Source organism: Ursus americanus, chromosome 11, assembly GCF_024610735.1.
Source record: "Ursus americanus isolate L20-20 chromosome 11, mUrsAme1.1.p, whole genome shotgun sequence".
Classification (NCBI taxonomy): domain Eukaryota; kingdom Metazoa; phylum Chordata; class Mammalia; order Carnivora; family Ursidae; genus Ursus; species Ursus americanus.
In genome coordinates, this window is record NC_142137.1 from 8,483,537 (window position 1) to 8,501,858 (window position 18,322).

At 35.2% G+C, this 18,322-nt stretch overlaps 1 protein-coding gene and 1 pseudogene across 2 annotated transcripts in view; one reads left to right on the forward strand and one right to left on the reverse strand.

Moving 5' to 3' along the window:
* RNGTT (RNA guanylyltransferase and 5'-phosphatase) overlaps positions 1–18,322 on the reverse strand; it is a 308,710-nt gene that overhangs the window by 32,779 nt on the left and 257,609 nt on the right. The gene's annotated exons all lie outside the window — the stretch shown is intronic.
* On the forward strand, positions 16,868–16,949 carry LOC148109240 (U6 spliceosomal RNA; annotated as a pseudogene).

Genomic DNA, 18,322 nt, shown 5'->3' on the forward strand with positions numbered 1-18,322 from the left:
TAAGTTTGCCGTCGTATATGGGTATTGTTTGTGGTGCCCCAATCACAGCAGTAACGGCAAACACCACAGATCACTATAACAAATGTAATAGTAATGGAAAAGTTGGAAATATTATGAGAATTACCAAAACGTGACACAGAGGCACCAAGTGAGTAAATGCTGTTGGAAAAATGGTGCTAATTGTGGCATTCTGGCTGAACCATTTCTGAATACATATTATTTATGTATGCAAGAGAACCCAACATCCTATGTTTAAGTTGTAAGCCTCTAAAATAAAAATTCAGAAAGTAACTATAAAATAGATACAACCATTCTTTAAGAGGTTCCTGTTAATAATATATTGCTTTTACGAGAGTGCTTGGAATCGGACGTTAGCGTATTTCTAGTTGGGTAGCAAAGCTCCCACCCTCTGTTAAAGCTCCTGTGTTTTCTTTAAGATGACCACGTGAAGTTGAACTACACTGCTACCTTGATGATAAACCATAAGCACTCGGACACGGAACTGAGCCCCGTGCTGTAGGACAAGCAAGTACCTGAATCTGCACATGAAAAGAGGAGTGGAGATGATAGAGCACACCGCACCGCTGGTGCAAAGACAGAAGGGAAAGCTGTGAGGCACTGCCTGACAAGGGGACTGAAAGCAGAACCTGTTCAGTCATTTTGCTGGAGAAACTGGAAGGCACACATGTGCGAGTTACGCTGGAAAAGTATTTTAAGCTTCAGACCTGTTTTAAATCACTTGGTACGGTTGTGAGTAGCAGTGACAGAAACATCAGCTACTGCCACAGTGACGAAAGGGAGGCTTTGAGTGAAGGCAGCAGGCTCGCTGAAGGAAAAAACCCACCGCAAATGAAAGATTCTGAGCATAACGGCTGCTGCTTTTCGCCTTCTTGGCTGTATTCAAATAAGTAAGTAGAGTCACATTCAAATATTTAGGATCACAAGAGCAATGTATGAAATTAAAAGAGATAAAGGGTAAGTCTGTAGGCCCTTTATACTTACAAGACACTACCATTAGTATAGTACTGCCTTAAGGAAAACAGAAGAATTAGCATTCCCCCTCATTAAAAAAAAGAAAATATAGGAACACAATGTCCGTGAATGAAAGTACTACACTCTTCCAGGAGGACGTTAGAGACACCTTTAGGCCTGCTGGTCAAAGCTTATTAATTAGTTGCAAATTAACGTCACTGATTTAACACGTTTAGTTACTAATTTTCCCTAAAAATCTTGGCACTTAAGTTACTGGCAAGTAAAAAAAAATAGAAGCAGTAAGAAAGGAACTGTCAGACTCTGACTTTGAGAAATAACAGCTGACGACAAATCACCAACTACAAAAGTACAGTAATCTTGGACCACTTTCTGAGGCAGTAGCTGGCGTAAGAGACATTAACAATTCCTGAGGCCATCACTTTATTAAAGTACAAGCTAACAGACTAAGACGACACTCAAAATAAAAGTTATATAAATTATAAAACATTTTAAGAAGGTAGGGATACTTTTAATATATCAAAGGAAGAAATTAACTTAAATGCTTGCTTTAAAAAGCTATATGGGAAATGTTTCACTAAATGATGATGACATTGGAAAACTGAAGTCATTACGGTCTTGCACTTCTTTTTTTATTTTTAGCGATTTTATTTATTTATTTGAGAGAGAGAGAGAGAGAGAGAGAGAGAGAGTGCACGAGCAGGGGGGAGGGGCAGAGGGAGAAGCAGGCTCCCCGCTGAGCAGGAAGCCCAATGTGGGACTCGATCCCAGGACCCCAGGGTCAAGCCCGAGCCGAAGGCAGAGGCTTAACTGACTGAGCCACCACTTGCACTTCTTTAGAGCTGCTTCTTTTCAATGCACTGTTGTATGGGGTGATTCCCTTGAAATACTTGATCGACATTCTTGAATGAAAAATTTAAGCCAGCAATATTTACACAAAACAGTGTTGTAAGAACACAGAAAGTGGGCTTTAGGGAGTCGGAAAAACCTGGTTTCCAATCCCAATTATATTATTTATTGGTTGCACAACCAAGGGCAAGTTATTTAACCTCTCTGTGTCACAATTTTCTCATCTGTAAATACAAATACCTACTTTATTAAGACTGCTATAAATATTAGAAGGTATAGTATGTGCTGGGCACATAATATGTGCTCAGTAAAAATTATTTCTTTTGCTATTTATAAAAATACCTTATTTCTATTCACACATAGAACAATTAAAATCATATGTTAAATTCCATTAATGACAGAGCTAAGTTTTTTTAATTACTACTGTTCTTAACACAAACATCTAACTCTGAAAATAATGTCAAGAGTTATTATTTCCAAAAAGAACACATATCAAACCAGAAATATGCAAATTCTACCAGTGGGTCATATATATCACTACAGTATAGGTTTCTGCTTCCAGATTACCATGTAGAAATACTGAAAAAAAATGTTTAATGAAAATAGTACACTTTAGGAAGTAGGTATTTGGAATTATGTATTATTCACAAATAATTATTATTTATGGGTGCCTCGATGGCTCAGTCAGTTAAGCGGCTGCCTTTAGCTCAGGTCAGGATCTCAGCGTCCTGAGATTAGGCTCCACATCGGGCTTCCTGCTCAGCAGGGAGTCTGCTTCTCCCTCTCCCTCTGCTGCTCCCCCTGCTTGTGCTCTCTCACTCGCACTCTCTCTTTCTCTCAAATAAATAAAATCTTTCAAAAAATTATTATTATTTATTTTTAACTCAATCATAGACTCTCGATGCTATATTTTAAAAGTCACAATTTTGAAAGATAACTCTTCAAAGAACCTGCAAATGCAACAATAAAGGGTAATTATCACCTTCCATGCTGGAAAGGGTATAATGAACTAATGTCTTCTTCACAATAAAAACCTGCAGTGAACAAACTTGAACCAATCACTCTGTTGTCTTTCCAGAATACAATCCTCCTCTGAAAAATATGTCTAGCAGACTTAGGCTTAGTCTTAATTTCTCAAGACACAAAAAAAAGAGACGAAAATAACTGAAACAGCAATGGTGGCAAGGCAGGCTCTTCCATGACCTGAGCTGTCAGGCTCGGAGATCGAACTCGCCCTATGAAGAAAAGTTCTCCAGCGCATCCACCTCTCGTCACAAATCATTGTTCAACCTGAGCAGCAGCACAACGGCAGAAACAACTAATAGAAACATTAATCTCAACTAGTTTTATATCACTTCCACTGCTGTTTCTCTTCGAAATGAACACTACAAATAATATGAAGAAGATATAAAAATATTTTACTACCTGATAGTTATGACTTTAGGAATCCACAGGACCCTTTGGTCACTGCCCGTGTCAGTGACCTTTACTATTACTTTCTTTAGCCGGGGCTAAAGAAGCCATCTGGAATACTGACATGAATTGTCAGGAAAATGTCAGTTATTTATGTTGCACTTGGTCCTTACCTAAAATTTTAATGTTTCTCTAAAAAGGTATTCGGGTCCCCCCATCTTGTTCCAACTTGGAAATTCTTAAAATGGTCTACACAGTCTTGCTGTTAGTATGGTTGGATTTTTAAAAAATTCTCTAATACAATTTACCTCTTCAACCATATTTCCTCTTCCTTTCTTATATAAGCCTTTGCTCTTATATCCAAGGCAAGTCTTTATGGTTCCACAACTTTGTATTTTCTATTTTCCTGTATCACATGTCATCCTTCTATCCCTGCAGGGGCTAAATAGAAAAAGACAAAGACAAACACTCTCTCTCACACACACACACATCCTACTATTCACCTAACTGGTAGGACAACACAATTTGCACTTTCTTTGTAAATCCTAACTCAACACCTCAGTCCACAGTTCTTCAACTTTTGACATTTATAGCTAATTCCAAGCATTTGACATATCATATCCTACACCTGAGGTCTTCATTATCTTTTTACAAAGAGATTTCTTTCATCTCGCTGGCCAGACTATAAATAAGATTAGTGTCTTATTAATCTTTATATCCCTAGTCTCCACCAAAATACTTTGTGTGTGTGTGTGTGTGTGTGTGTGTGTATATACACACACACACACACACACACACACACACACACACACACACACTTAACTAATGTTCCTTTTTGACTAGCAGGTAAGTTTTGAGATATATAATGGATAAGAGAATAGTATGTATAGTCAAGGGAACAGGGAGTTGCAAACATCAGAGGAGTGGAAGTTAGGGAAAATAAAAGTACAATCGGATAGGAAAGGCTTTTGGGAGGAACTTACATTTGCTACAGTGGGCAGTAGGAAGCCATGTTGGTGGTAACTTAAATAAAATGAAAAAAGCAAACGAATACAAGGTAAACGTATTAAAGGTTCTAAAAGCCGTAAATAGGAGACTGGACTTAGAGAGTGCCAAAATGTCTAAAACAGAGACTATCAAGGAGTGTTAGGTTGTTGTTGTTGTTTTTTTAAAGGGGGGAACACAGGGAGAGGGAGAGAGGGAATCTTAAGCAGGCTCCACGCCTAGGATGGAGGCTGCCACAGGGCTTGATCTCACTACGCTGAGATCATGACCTCAGCCAAAATCAAGAGTCAGACTAAGCTTAAGCGACTGAGCCAGCCAGGTGCCTCAAGGACTGTAAGGTTTTGAGGAAGAAAGTGAGGAAGACCAACGGCAAGTCACTCAGGAGAGGTGGATCTTATCCGTCCTGGCTACGAGAACAAACTGCAGCCTCAGGGAAGGTGGGTCTACTAAGGACATCTGAGACTCCACCAGGAAGGAGTAGAATTCCAAAGAATAGACTTGTCCTTACTTTTTTCTCCCAAACCATAATTTTTCATGATTTTACTGATTTAATAAATTATTCAGGCCAGTAAAAGCATTTGAAAATCAACATCAGACTTAAGATTTTACTTACTATAGATAAGAACCAGTCCTACCAGAGCTTGGGGTCTTTATCTTTTAACAGGATACAATAGAATGGAATAGTTCATCACTAGTAGTAACTTTCCCTCACCAATATAATTTCCACCTTTTCCTCAAATAGCTCCATTTCACTCCAGAAATCTCCACTTCATGACATCTAATGACATATATCATACACATGTTCCCTTATTTCATTCATCCTATTGCTAAGCCGAAACCACCCTGAGAGTATCTCCTTGCTTATTCTCAGTCACTGTCTTTTACATCATCCAATTACCCTGTGCTGTGCAACCAACCTACTCATCCTGAAACTTAAAAAACATCTGTTCCTTTTTGCAATTCTGCTATAATTCTTTTTGCAGCTAAAATCAGCCCTGAGTCATCAAAATGCCTCCAAGATACACTGATCTTGAAAAACATTTAAATGTTTTAATTCTAGCTATTCTCACAAAGCAAATTCAACGTTGAGCCAGACAATGAGAAACCATTTATCACTGTATCTAGCAAAACTGCCACACCTGGTTGAAAAAAAAATCTTGCAAATGAGATACTTTTTCTTTCTATAAGCTATTCAGAGCACTCAAAATCTCAGGTGATTTGTTTATATACCTGATTTTCTACCAGCTGGTTCTTTCTTAAAGAAATAAATTAATTTCCAGAGACTGTTTCAAATTAATAACCATGCAATACTTTCACCCAAATCTCTTGAATATTAAGAAGTAATAAATGTAAAATAAAAAGCATTTAATCTGAAAGAAAAACAATAAGTAGGATTGGCCCTTTTAAAAAGGATGGCTGAGGAGAAATATATGACAAAATAAACTTCAAAGTAGATGCTTTGGGAACAGAAAGAAAAATACTTCATAATGAAATCAGAAGATATTATAACTAGAAGCCTTTTAATATCTCAGATTCACAAATGTTCCCAATACAAGAACTCGCAGCTCTTGCTATTAACAACTAATGAATATAAACACTCAACAATGACTCAGTAGCAGAGGTGAGATTATAATTTTGAGTTCTTTATACTCCCTTCTTTTTTTATATAAACAAACCATAATGACTCTCTACCTTGATCCTTGTGGTGAAACCATATTTCTTTGGGGCAAGTTACTGAGTTCAGCCAGTGTCTTAACTAGTATTATATCAATTACAGAGAGAATTTGGCCTACTGTACAAGCAAAACTCAGAAGGACTTCAAGGACTATAATAATATTGTATATAATAATAATGCAACATAAATAGTAACTAAAGAGTATACAGTAAATACTAGACACTAAAATAATATTCCACAGAAGGCTGCATAATATAACTGTACTACCTGCTGGCAGTGTAATCTTGGGTTTGTCACTCAGCCTTCTAGGTCTTCCTAATCTATAAAACTGGTAATGCTAAAATACCTATACTTTGAGAATTATTTAGAACAGTGCCTGGCATACAGTGCTCAACAGATGGTGGCTATAATATTATCCTATTTTCCTTTTTCATGACCAAGTTTTCAAATATGACAAAGAAGAAAAAGAAGAAAAAAGATGAAATATCCAAAGAGATATGTATGGTTCTAACATTTGGTGATAAAATGAGAAAAATTATTACAAATTAGGGATACATTACATTTAAATATTCTTTTATATTATTTTTCAAAGTCTAAGCCCCCTTTAACCAAAAAATAAAAGTTTTTACACTAAGTGAATTTTCTACTAGATAACTTCTTTTATTAACTAAGACTTAGAGAGTCGAATCAGATTCTACAATATTGCAATCTATTGAGAAAAAATTATGGATAGTTAAATAACCCAAAATGTAATTTTATGCGTCTACCCACACCACTTCTGAATAGATTTTTTAAAAGAATGTATGTATAATGTATGTTCACTAATAATACTTCAACTAAGATTTAAGTCTTAGAAGAAAACTTAATGAAAAGTACTTTAATATCAAATAACATCATTATTTTAGCAGATGAATGATTACCTGTGAAACTATTTCTTGGGTATCAGAAATGCTCTGATCTGCTGACACTATAGAAAGAATTTAAATATTAATATTTAAAATATTTTAGTAAAACTATAAATATTCAAATGGTACCTCAATGCAGACCTGTATTTGTAATGTTAAATTTCTAACAGCTTCTCTAAGCTTATCTTTCATTGCATTTAGCATAATTTGTGAATTTCTTAAACTACAAATTTATCATTTTTACTTACAGGCAAATAATTCTACAGATAATAGAATTTTGGGATATGGAGAAAATGAATCCTTAGCTATTTAGAAAAAATTATTTTTAAGAGATTATTAGATTTACTTGACTATATTTCTGTATTCCTATTATAGAAGAGTAAAGATCCCTCCTATCCACGCCCCACAGTATTTATTTATGACAGGATGTCACTTAATGCAGTAGTCTCAAACTTCTGAAGATACTCAAGATAGCAACTTTAATACTGCTGATTAAAATTTTGGCAACATTTATTGATTTGTATTATCTAGTCTCAGAGGTTGTTACTGTTCTTGAAGAGTGAACAAAGACAACATCAATCTGGAGCTTTCCAAACTGCCTGATTCATGGTCACGGACACCTGAAATGGGTCTTTACTATATTCTCTGCAATTGAGGAGGGGAGGTTGTTTTTCTCAAACTTTATTAGGGAAGAAGACATGTGAATATTCCTTCATAACTGACTACTGGAGAAATTATTTTTCTCCTTTTGTGGGAATAAAGTAAAATATATAATTTCTAGATGTCTCACAGAAATCTAGATCAGAAACTAGATTTGTCTGAAATATGACTTTAGCGATAGTCATTTCAGATGTAATCTTCTGTATTGAAATGGTTATCAGTGCCTTTGAAATTCAAGCCAGAGAGCTACTTTTTGGAAGATAAAATGTTGGTAGCAAAAAAAAAAACCACAAGGGGATAAGAAGTACCATGTTATTTCCTTTCAGCAAAATAGGAGGTCCACTGCATTATAAATACCCAAACAGGCATGATACCATTTACTTCTTTGAGAACATTTCAAAATTACAAAAAAGAATTGTTTATTCTTTTTCTCTCCAAACCACATTTAACAAGAACTAGAAGATGCTAAAATAATTTCCAACATTTTTCTATAAAGTGTCTGGCTCAAGAGAGATTGAAAGTCATTGGAATTTCCAGCTAAGAAAAATGCTAACTTTCTTAATTGGAAAATAATTTGAGAACTATATTTAAAATGTTCTCAGAGTAATGTATTCATAAAATCTACATTTCAAATAAAGCTACTGATGTTAATAATTTACAACCACAACCTTAAATTAGAAAATAAAATTAATTTATACTGCCTCAAAGATATCCCAACTCAAGATGTAATATATATTAGAAAATAAAGTTTTAAGGCAGTAAATATGTATGTAATTAGAGTCTTAAATACTTTGATGAACTTCATGGCAGATACTTAATGGTTAAAAAAACAACAACAAAGAACAAAAAAACTTAAAAAACAAAACAAAACCAAACTCTTAGATAGCAGAGATTGGTGGTTGTCAGAGGTGAGGTGGGGATGGGTGAAATGGGCGAAGGAGGCCAAAGGTACAAACTTCCAGTTACAAAATAAATAAGTTATGCAGATGTAATGCACAGCATGGTGACTAGAGTTAATAATACCGCATTGCACATTTGAAGGTTGCTAAGAGAATACATCTCAAAAGTCCTTATAATAAGAAAAAAAGAGATTTTTGTAACTATGTAAAGTGATGGAGGTTAGACATTGGTGATCATTTCACAATGTATACAAATAATCGAATCATTATGTTGTACAACTAAAACTAATATAATTTCATGTCAGTTATACCTCAATAAACAACAACAAGAACACTTGGTTTTCTAGGCATCCTCAATAATAATGGTAACAGACGTCTATTTAGTGCTTCTATGTCTCAGGCACTAGGCCAAATGCTGAGGATCTGAAAGCGCACCAGATACCACCCAACTCCACAGGGCTTATAGTCTTGTAGACAAGTTTTCTAAGGACAGGAAGATAAGAACACAAAGCCTGAAACATGTGTGACTACAGACAGGCCTTAAGTGTTGCTAAATTTTGGCAATAACATCGCCAAAACCACCTTGGTAAAAATGGCATGAGAACCACTACTAAGGAATACTTTGGGAACTTTCTGGAACCCTAGTCTGCAAATTACTATGTGACTTGTTAGTAAACAATGCATGACTCTCCAGAAAGCTACAAGGCGGGCTCACCTGAAAGCCCTGCAGGAACCCTGCAGCACTCTGGCAGCGAGCGTGCAGGACAAAAGGTTGTTGGCAACTGAAGAGCTATTACACAGAAGTACAAAGACTTTTAGCTTCCACGAGGGTTTGCATTTTTTTCAAACCTTCTTTCACTCTATGAATCTGCTTTCAACAAAGGGAAAACCACGTCTTCCCTTATTATGACATATGAGACACTGAAAATTTGCCTCTTCATTTACAGTATAATGGAAAATTTAGCCATCATCCAACGAATAGGCTGCACAAATCTAGATCTGAGGTCACTGCTTTCTCTCAATTTCTCACCCATCTCCATTTCTTTCTAATTTTTTTCCCTAGAGGAGATGTTACCTTTATTTCTTTCTCTATCCTCAAAATACATGAAATCACTTGGAAGACCGAGTAGGCGTGGAAGGCTCCCTTCTGTTCTTGAGAATTAGAATTTTTTTTTAAACAGAAAATAGCTTTACTTGGCTCCATAAAACATCTAATTCATTTCTCATTTATCTTTTCCTATGCTTTCCTTCTCTCTCTTCCCAGCAACTATGGCATCTTCTCATTTTCTTCTCCCTCCAAAGCCACTCGGAGGGCTGTCATCAACTCAGGGGCAGGTAAGCTTCCTCATTATCATCTGCAATGCGTTTAAGTGTGACAGCCTCCTGGCAGAAGTGTAAGGCAGCACTAGCTGGACAAGTCCTACTCTGCGGCAGTGTTTGCCAAACTGAATCGTGACCCATTTTCCAACAGGGAAGTTAATTTAGTGGGTGAAGACCGGCATTTAAAAACCAAATCAACAGAAAAACAAACAGAATAGAATGGAAAATAACAGCTATTGCATCACACTTTCAAAATTTCAGTTTATGCTGTGTCTGTATAAATACATGTATGTGTATGTGTATAGGATCTCAACGGAAATACATCTCTTACCTTCCTACAGGTCATGGTCAAAAGTCTGGAAGCCACTAAACTAGAAGAGTCAGTTCTAAGGACTGCATCTTTATCTGAAGTAATACTTCAGATATTTTAGAAATTTAAAATATGGATGCTAAATATTTTCTTTTAGTAAAAAGTATTGATCTAATAAATATATTACTTGTTTTCTAAATTCAAATATTTTCTAAAAGATCGTCAGTCAGTAAATAGGTCAAATCAGTTTTCCTGGTGTTTTTCGGTTTTTTCATAACTGAGAGTCCCCAAACAATACTTTACTTTTAAATTTAACCTACCCTAAAAATTACAACTGACAAGTTATTAGCCATCTCAAAAATACATTTAAGTAACAAATGACAATCTGAACTCAATATACTGTCAAGAAAAAATATTCTATTTTTTAACAGAAAAAAAGTCTGAGGGAATGGTATGAATTTCCAAATATGATTTGGAAAATGAAGAAGAGATCACTATTTCTTTGCATCTATTGCATATGCATATGAATACAAACACCAACATTATATCTCCTTGGCTATAAAGAGATTTTTAAAACTTCAGGATCAGAAAGTTTAGAGTTTGAGACTGTGACAAACGGCACCCAGCTCCTCAGCAGGGATGGAACCAGGATCTGAGGCAGGGAATAACTTAGCTGGACTGATCATAACACAACTGCTTCAGATTAATGGTTGTACTCCCTACTTTTCACATACAGGTGCTGCATGGAATTCATAGTTAAAATATAGAGGACTTTTCTGAGCCATTCTGCAGTGCCAAAGTGGAAACTGTGTCTGACTCCGCCTCACAGCCTCTCATACTTCTTGGGCTGTCAGAACAGAAAGAGACAACTAATACCAAGCCCTGCAGGGAGGGACAGCCCTGTGGCCTTGAGTCTTTCCATAATAACCTCTGAGTTGATTAAAAGTGATGTTGACAGGCTTCAGTACTTCTTGGGTTTTATGGATTCTGGCTGTTAAATGGAGCCTCAAGGACTAGAAACCTATAAGAATAGCATTAAGATTTTTACTGGACTGTGAGATGTTCTAGAAAACAAAATAGAATAATAGTCATAAAATGTCAACTATTACTTAAACTTGAACATGTCTATAAAAATAAGTTATGAATAATACTTTATATATACACAATTAAGATAAAAGTATTATGTGAAGATATATGGAAATACCATCCCCTACCTCCAACGAGGGACTTCTGAAAAACTTCTGACAGCTTGAAAGCATACAAACAAGAATTAAGCAAAATTTTACTTTAATCAAAACTTCCCTTTTTAATTTCAAAGACCGTATACGAAGATATAATGAACTATATCTCTTAAGAAAACTCAAGTCATGTAGAGCCTTGTATAAATTAACCTTAATCTCAATAAAGTTAAAAGAAGTTAGCCTTGGATGAGGGTGAAATCAGCTTCATTTATAGCACAAAACAATAGCAGATGATATGTGAGGCAATTCCTTTCTGACTCTGCATGATAACTCATTATAAGATGATCAGTGATTTTATTTAGTTATTGGTTTTATTTTATGATAAAACGAGATAATCACACGTTTAAAATCAAGTTCTTCAGATGACGAACTTCCCCTAGAAACCTAAATTTATGTTTTCAATACCTTTTTGGTTAATTGAAAAATTTGAAAAAACATACTTTATTCACTTTTTAGGGTTCTTAATTTGGGGTCCTTAAACGCCCTTAAAAGGCGTCCATGTAGGGCGCCTGGGTGGCGCAGTCGTTAAGCGTCTGCCTTCGGCTCAGGGCGTGATCCCGGCGTTCTGGGATCGAGCCCCACATCAGGCTCCTCCGCTAGGAGCCTGCTTCTTCCTCTCCCACTCCCCCCTGCTTGTGTTCCCTCTTTTGCTGGCTGTCTCTGTCAAATAAATAAATAAATAAAATCTTTTTTAAAAAAAGCGTCCATGAGACCTCTGAAATTATAAGTAGAAGTGCATGTATTTTTCTAGAGAGAGAGTCCATAGCTTTCATAAGATTCTGAAAGGAATTAATGATCTGAGAAGAGAGTCACTGCCTTGGGTGAAAGTTATATACAAAAGGACTGAACTTGTTTGAAAAAGGAACCTTCCGGATAACTTTGGAAGACGTTAAGAGAGAAAGGTAAGTTGGAGTAACTTCCCCTAAAAACAGTGAAACAAGCATGAAGATGTACTAATGAGTCTAACCCTATTAAATAAAGTCACATGTTTGTGTCTTTAAAGCTTGAGTAAGAAATTAGAACTAAAAGGTGGGTAATAGGGGCGCCTGGGTGGCTCTGTCAGTTAAGCGCCCGCCTTTGGCTCAGGTCATGATCCCACAGTCCCGGGATGGAGCCCCACATTGAGCTCCTTGCTCAGCAGGGAGCCTGCTGCTCCCTCTGCCTGCTGCTCCCTCTGCCTGCTGCTCCCCCTGACAGTGCATGTGCGGTCTCTCTCTCTCTCTGACAAATAAATAAATAAAACCTTTAAAAAAATAAAATAAAAATAAAAGGTAGGTAATAATGGAAGAGTATATATGTGTGTAACAATGGTTGTAATGACTCATGCTATTCATTAATAGTGCAGATATCTCTTGTCATGCTGTAGCAAATTTCTGAATTCATTGAACATTTGTCTATATATCTATTATCCATTTTGTTATTTTTCTCTTTCTCATCTTTATAAAATGGAGCTGCTTTTTCAAAATACAACTGTAACATGTCTCTAACAAAAAGAGCCTCTAACACCAAGCCACTCAAACTTAGTCTTGTGATGTTAATGAATAAGAATTCTTTTTCCTAATATTCAAGTGAACAGTTTCCTATCTTATTTACCAAAAAAACTCAACCAATAGGCTCTTAAGGAAATCAAAGCAGTTTCCATTTATTAAAGGTTATATCTGATATCTATGCTACACAATGTAGTACCATTACATTTAGTTTAATGGGAGAAAGATGAACATAACAAGTACTGGTATTTCACGTCCAAAACAAGTCAGGCGCAAGGCAAGGGAGGAAATGAACCTTACTAATCTCAAGCATTTAAACTATGATTCTTTTATTGTTTTCCAATTAACTTGTAAGTATTCTAATTAGGTAAGAATCAATATAGCATTTTCATAAGAACCATGAGAATTATGAAGGAACTTCAATGATTAATAAAGATAAGAAATCCTTTCACAGTTTATGAGAGAAACATTTCTCACAGTAACATCAAAAGGAAAAGAAAGGTGCCCTAAAACAATGGACCTTTTTCTACTGAGTTGATTATCCAGGCATTAAGGAGGGCATGTGATGTGATGAGCACTGGGTGTTATATGCAACTAATGAATTACTGAACTTTACATCTGAAACTAAAGATGTACTATATGTTGGCTAATTGAATTTAAATTTAAAAATTTAAATAAATTAAAAAAAAAAGATAAAGGGTTGACAAAGGATTGACCTTGGCTGTCACTGAGCTTGTTAGGAAAGGCTTGGATAAAGAAAATGTTGTCAATAGATCAGGTGAGTGACGGAGTAAGAATTAACCTCATATGTACACTTAGACTATGTTTTTGAAACGTAACGCTCACACACACACACACACACACACACACACACATTGTACCCTTCCCTAAATATATAAGCCTCTCACTTTTTAGTTATTTCAGTTCTAATAAGGAGAAACAGGATTTTCCAAACCAACAGACAGAAAAAAATTACGCTTTCAAAAATGTTCCTGCAGAAACTTATTAGGATTCCTGGCTACACTGATGAATTAGGTGAACAGGATAGAGAGAGAAGTTTATGAAGAAATCTTTGCCAACTTGTGTTCCAGGGATATTAAAAATAGAAGAAAACAAATGTATCTGAATACTTGCCACTACTTAAGAAATTAGAAAAGTTCAAGAGGGTCCACAAGTTAAGATCCTGATGGTGAGATTTTGACAGCATTTTGATTTAAATGAAATTAGTGGAGGTATTTAAAGAGGTGCTGATGCTATGGTAACTAAAATAAGATTTTTCATTAAAAATGTCAATAGTGTTACTAAACCTCCTCAATATTAAATATCTTCTATGTCCTATTCAGAAAAATCCTTGTTTTTCAAAGCATAAGAATATATGTCATGTATGCAGGTAGAAAGGAATTTAAACTCACACCCCTCAACTGGAACAAGAAAAAAAAACTCATACACAGCCAAAAAACAAATGCAAAGAAAAATCAGAGAACAAAAAACATGAAATAAATTTCACAGGCCTGTTGGAAAATATTAACAAAAAGTTATAATAACAAAAAAGAATGATCTCAAACTGTCCTTTTTATTAACTACTTTGAAGGTTTATGATATTATTCCATTTCCTACAAGAGAGCCTAGATGGAATCTAGGATTCAACCTTTAACTAATATTACTATAAAAACAATTTTTGATGAAAGATTGAATGCTTTCCCTCCAACATCAAGAACAAGGTATAGATGGTCTGTTCTCACCATTTCTATTTAACTCTGTACTGTAGATTTTAGTCAATGTAGTAAAGCAAGAAAAAGCAATAAAAGGCATCCAGATCAGAAAGGAAGAGGGAAAACTATCTTTATCCTATGAAATATACAGAAAAAAAGTACTAGCACTAATAATTGAGTATAGTAAAATTGCAGGATTTAAAGTAAACACAAACATTGAATCTTTTTATGTACTACCAATGAACAATCAGAAATTGAAATAACAAATACTTTTATATCTAGAAAAATGTTTCTATAGTCAATGTCAAAGAAATTACTGTCTATGTTTTCTTCAAGGAGTTTTATGGTTTCAGGTCTCATATTTAGGTCTTTAATCCATTTTGAGTTTTTTGTGTGTCTGGTATAAGAAAGTGGTCCAGTTTCATTACTCCACAATATAGCTAGCTGTCCAGCACCATTTGTTGAAGAAGAGACCATCTTTTCCCCACTGTATATTCTTGCTTCTTTTGTCACAGATTAATTGATCATATAAGCATAGGTTTATTTCTGGGCTCTCTATTCTGTTCCATTGATCTATGTGTCTACTTTTGTGTTAGTACTATCCTGTTTTGATTACTACAGGTTTGTAGCATACCTTAAAATCTGGGGTTGCGATACTTCCAGCTTTGTTCTTCTTTCTCTAGATTGCTTTGGCTATTTGGGGTCTTTTGTGATTCCATACAAATTTTAGTATTATTTGTTCTAGTTCTATGAAAAATGCTGTATTTTGATAGGAACTACATCAAAATAACAAGCTTTTGCACAGCAAAGGAAACCATCAACAAAACAAAAAGGCAACCTACTGAATGGGACAAAATATTTGCAAATAATATATATAATAAGGGGTTGATACCCAAAATATATAAAGAACTTCTACAATACAAAAAAAAAAAATCCAATTAAAAAATGGGCAGACGACCTGAACAGACATTTCTCCAAAGAAGACATATACAAATGGCCTACAGACATATGAAAAGATGCTCACCATCACTCATTATCAGGGAAATGCAAATCAAAACTACAATGAGATTAACACCTTACCTCTGTCAGAATGACTAGACTCAAAAAGACAAGAAATAACAAGCGTTGGTGAGGATGCAGAGAAAAGGGAAGCCTCTTGCACCACTGGTGAAAATGCAAACTGATGCAGTCACTACGGAAAACAGTGTGGAAGTTTCCCCCAAATTTAAAGATATTATTACCATATGATCCAATAATTCCACTACTGGGTATCTATCCAAAGAAAACAAAAATACTCATTCAAAAAGATACATGCACTCCTATGTTTACTGCAGCATTATTTACAATAACCAAGATATGAAAGCAAACTAAGTGCCTATCAACAGATGAATGGATAAAGAAAATGTGATACACATGTGTGCACACCCACATACACTGGAATATTAATCAGCCATAAAATGACTGAGATCTTGCCATCTGCAACAATATGGATGGACCTAGAGGGCATTATGCTAAGTGAAATAAGTCAGAGAAAAACAAATACCATATGATTTCATTCATATGTGTAATTTAAGAAACAAATGAATAAAAAAAGAAAAAAAAAGAAACAAACAAAAAACCCAGACTCTTAAATACAGAGAACTGATGGCTGCCAGAGGGGAAATGGACTGGGGGAGGAATGAGTGAAACAGATAAAGGGGACTAAGAGTACACTTATCTTGATAAGCACTGAGTAATGTACAGCACAGGTGAATCATTATATTGTACACCTGAAACTAATATACTATTATATGGTAATTATATTTCACTTAAAAAAACCTTTTTCCTATATTTATTTATATAAAATTATGCAGAAAAGTCTTTATAAAAATGTTAAAAAATACTTTTATAACATCACAAATACAAAATATTTATGGATAAATCTATTAAAATGTACAAGGCCAATACACTGGAACAAAATATTGTTGAGAGATATTAAAAACCTAAATAATTCAAGAAATATATGGTGTTTGTGAATTACAAGACTCAATATTGTTAAGATGTCATTTCTCCTCAAATTGATCTATAGATTCAACATGATCCAAGTCAACATTCCAGTGGGCATTTTTAGAGAAATTGACAAGACGATTCTAAAATGTGTATGAAAATTAAAGGAATCGAATTAGTCAAAACAACTTTGAAAAAGAACAAAGTTGGAGGATTTACCCTATCTGTCTCCATGACTTATTATAAAGATACAATAATCAGGATAGTGTGGTATTGGTGGAGGGATAGACACATAGATAAATGGAACAGAACAGAGTCCAGAAATAGATTCACACATATATAGTCAACTGATTTTCAACAAAGATGCAAAGTCAATACGATGGTAGAAAGGATAGTTTTAGAAAAAATGGTTTTGGTGCTTGCTTCAGTAGCACATATACTAAAATTGGCCCCTGCTCAAGGACAACATGCAAATTCGTGAAGCATTCCATATTTTAAAAATTAAAAAAATAAATAAATAAAAATAAAAATGGTTTTACAGCAAGTGGATATCTATGTGCCAAAAGGCAGGGGGCTCAGCATTCCTCTATACCTTGAATTTTGAATCATATACAAAAATTAACTCAAATAGATATTAAACCAAAATGTAAAACCTAAAACTATAAAGATTCTACAATACAAAGGACAAAAATCTCTGTGACTTTGGTTAGACAAACATTTCTTGGATCAATACGAAAAGCATGAGCCATGGAAAAAAAACTAATAAACTGAACATCAACATTAAGAACTTCTGCTCTCTGAGGATCCTGTTAAGAGAATGAAAAGAGAAGTCACAGCTCGGGGAAAAAAAAAAAAAGCTGCAAATCACATATCTGATAAAGGACTTACATCCAGAAGATATAAGAATGCTCACAACTCAACAGTAAAAACACAAAAACCCAATTTAAAAAAATGGCAAGATTTGAACACACACTTCACTAGAGATGTACAGATGACAAATAAGCACATGAGAAGATGCTCAACATTATTAGTCATGACAGATACGCAAAATAAAACCGCAGTGAAATACCACTACATACCCGTAAGAATGACTAAGCTTAAAAAGATGGGCCATACCAGGATATGGAGGAACTGGCACTCTCACACTCTACTGGTGGAAAATAGTTTGGTTGTTTCTTAAAAAGTTAAACATACAACCGCCACTTAACCCAGCCATGGCCAATTTAGGTATTTACCCAAGAGAAATGAAAGGATGTATCCCTGCAGAAACTTGTATACACAAGTGTTCACAGTAGCCAGAAAGTAGAAACAACCCAAACGTCCATCAACAGGTGAAAAGATAAAGAAACTGTGCTATAACCATACAATGGAGTACTAACTCAGCATTAGAAAGGATGAATTATTGGTAAGTGTGACAACATGGATGAATCTCAAAATAATTATGCTGCATTAAAGAGGCTGAGAGAGGGAGAGGGGGAGAAACAGGACCGATACTGCATAATTCCTTTATATAAAATTCTAGAAAATGCAAATTAACCTATAATGATACGAATCAGATCAGTAGTCCCCTGGGGTTGGAGGGAAAAAGGAAGGGCGGGAATGAGGAATTTCAGAGGCACAAGGAAACTTTAGGGGGTGATGGATATGTTTACTATGCTGATTGTAGTGATGGTTTCACAAGTCTAAGCATATCAAAATTTATCAAACTGTATACATTAAATAGTGCTTTGGTCAAATTTAACTCATTACTATGGGCAAGAATATTAAAATAATCAATTCTTGGGCACTTGGGTGGCTTAGTCGGGTAAATGTCTGCCATTGGCTCAGGTCATGATCCCAGGGTCCTGGGATTGAGTCTTGTATTAGGCTC